We start from the raw sequence: 3,430 nt of genomic DNA, 5'->3' as shown, positions 1-3,430 counted from the left end.
AGAGGCTTCTCCAATTACTTAATGCTTTGCCTGATCATCCTCTTAAGAAAAATGAAATACTTGATATCTTTTATAATGGACTAACCGATGCCTCCAGAGATTACCTGGATAGTTGTGCTGGTTCTATTTTCAGGGAAAGAACACCGGATGAAGCTGAAATTCTATTGAATAATATGTTGACAAATGAAAATAATTGGACACCTCCGGAGCCAATTCCTAAGACTATTCCTAAACCAACTCCGAAGAAGAGGGGTATCCTATTTCTCAGTCCTAAAGATATGCAAGACGCAAAGAAATCTATGAAAGAAAAGGTATTAAAGCTGAAAATGTTAAGAATTTACCTCCTATTGAAGAAATACATGGTCTTAATTTACCGCCTGTTGAAGAAACATATAATCTTAATCCATTACCTATTGAAGAAACTCATGGTCTTGATAACCCGACACAGGTAGTAAAGGTAAATTCTCTCTATAGATATGATAAAGCTGAAATCCCATTTACTAAATTTGCTAGCCCATGCTTAGATGAGTTTGATAAATTTATGGCTAAGCAAGAAGATTTTTATGCTTATTTTGGTAGACAATTGAAATATGCTTGAACACTTGGGTGATTATATGGCTAATGTCAAAGGTGAACTTAAACTTATTAGTAAACATGCTTCTATGGTTACCACTCAAGTAGAACAAGTACTTAAAGCTCAAAATGATTTGCTCAATGAATTGCATAGTAAAGATAATGATAATGTTGTTAGAGTTATGACTAGAGGTGGTAGAATGACTCAGGAACCTTTGTATCCTGAAGGCCACCCTAAGAGAATTGAGCAAGATTCTCAGAGAAATAATATAGATGTACGTAGTTCTTCTAAAAAGAAGAAAAAGAAAAATGATAGGACTTTGCATGCTTCTAATGATCCTATTGTTGAAACACCTGAGAATCCAAATGATATTTCTATTTCTGATGTTGAAACTCAATCTGGTAATGAACCTGAAACTAGTGATAATGTTAATGATAATGTTCATAATGATGCTCAACCTAGTAATGATAATGACATAGAAATTGAACCTGATGTTGATCTTGATAACCCACAATCAAAGAATCAACATTATGATAAGAAAGACTTTGTTGCTAGGAAACATGGTAAAGAAAGAGAACCATGGGTTCAAAAACCCATGCCTTTTCCTCCCAAACCATCCAATAAAAAGGATGATGAGGATTTTGAGCGCTTTGCTGAAATGATTAGACCTATCTTTTTGCGTATGCGATTAACTGATATGCTCAAAACCAATCCTTATGCTAAGTACACGAAAGATATTATTACAAATAAAAGAAAGATACCGGAAGCTGAAATTTCCACCATGCTTGCTAATTACACTTTTAAGGGTGGAATACCAAAGAAACATGGAGATCCCAGTGTACCAACTATACCATGCTCCATTAAAAGAAACTATGTTAAAATTGCTTTATGTGTTCTTGGAGCCGGTGTTAGTGTTTTGCCTCTCTCTTTATATCGTAGACTTGATTTGAATAAGTTGACACCTACTAAAATATCGTTGCAAATGGATGATAAATCAACTGCTATACCTGTCGGTATTTTTGAGGATGTGCCTGTTGTAGTTGCAAACGTTACTATTTTAACGGACTTTGTTATTCTTGATATTCCCGAGGACGATAGTATGTCTATTATTCTTGGAAGACCCTTTTTGAATACTGCAGGGGCTGTTATTGATTGCACTAAAGGAAATGTCACTTTTCATGTTAATGGTAATGAGCATACGGTACACTTCCCGAGGAAACAACCTCAAGTTTATAGTATCAACTCTATTGGAAAAATTCCATTGATTATATTTGGAGGTTTTGAATTTCCTCTTCCTACTGTCAAGAAGAAATATGATATTCTTATTATTGGGGATGTGCATATCCCCGTTGAGGTAACATAGTGTTATTCAAAATTTCTCCAGTTCCATGTTATTCGCAATGAGTTCGTTAACAAGACTTGATCAACCTTGTTAGTGGATTCCTTTTGATGATCATGAGATGGATGAAACTAGAAGGGAAAACCTTCTGTACTCCACTTTTACTTTCTGTTATTTATATTAAATAAATAAAAATAAATATTTTTATGTCTATTATCTGATTATCCGTGCAATATAAAAATACCTCAAAAATAAAAGTTCTCCAAATGCCCTGAAATTTAAATATGATTTTTTCTAGAACATTTGAGAATATTTGGCACCGAGAACACAACAGGGGGGGTCAACCACCTGCCCACGAGGGTGGAGGGCGGGCCCTACCCCCCTGGGCGCGCCCCCTGCCTCGTGGGCCCATAGTGGCCCTCCTCCACTTATTTTTTCACCCATACACTCCTCCTTCCTCCCCCAAACACGAATAACCAGCTCAAACCCGAGTCCAAGCTCGTTTTGCTGCCATTTTCGATCTCCTTGCTCAAAGCACCTCTCACAAAACTTCTTGGGGAGATTGTTCCTTGGTATGTGACTCCTCCATTGATCCAATTAGTTTTTGTTCTAGTGCTTTATTCATTGCAAATTTTTGCTGCTTAGGTGACCCTGTTCTTGAGCTTGCATGTGAAATTTATATGGTTCCAAGTAGTTTTGATGCATGATATAGGCCCTAGGCACTTGTAGGAGGAGTTGCTATCAATATTATTGAGTTTGGTTTACTTTTATTTTGAAGTTACTAAAAAAATTCAGAATTTTTCAGAGGAAGAAATATGCTTAGGAAAATGTTCCAAGGTGGTTCTTCAAGGAAGCAAGGACCCAGGCTTGCAATACGTGATGCTGATGACGAGCCACCAAGAGACGCTCCAGTGCGTCCTTGTGAGTGGCCTTCTGAAAATTTTATGGATCGAGCAGGAATTAAGGAGGAATTCAACGCATATTTGCGTAACGCCGATCTTGTGAGCTTCGAAGAAGAGAAGTGCAGCTAGTATCACAACCTCATCAGTACCTTTGCGAGGAGGTTTGAATTTTCAACTTCACGTAATTCTCCAACTTTCCTGTTGATCTTTATGATAATTCTTACACTATGGACTTAGAGGATTTTACCACTGCATGCAAACTTCCACAATGGGGTAGTATAAGGGATCCTCGCAAATCTGAATTTAGAGATTTTCTTGCTAGCATAATTGTGGGAGAATCTAGAGATATTACACAAGCTACCATAGGGAGCATTCACTTTCCTGCTATACATTATTTTGCTCTCTTCATAGGTAGATGCATAAATGGTAAAGATGAGGCATGTCACATGTGTGTCCCTGACCTCAGTATTCTTAGGAGTGCTGTGTTAGGAGATAAATCTTATAATTTGGGAGCCATTGTTGCACGTAGGTTGCATCTTAATAGATTTAATGGAGATTTCTTTGGTGGAATTTATGCAACCCGCATAGCTAATTTTCTTGGTGTAGCCATACACG

This window comes from Triticum urartu, chromosome 3 (assembly GCF_003073215.2).
Source record: "Triticum urartu cultivar G1812 chromosome 3, Tu2.1, whole genome shotgun sequence".
Lineage (NCBI taxonomy): Eukaryota > Viridiplantae > Streptophyta > Magnoliopsida > Poales > Poaceae > Triticum > Triticum urartu.
Note: the sequence above shows the minus strand (reverse complement) of the source record.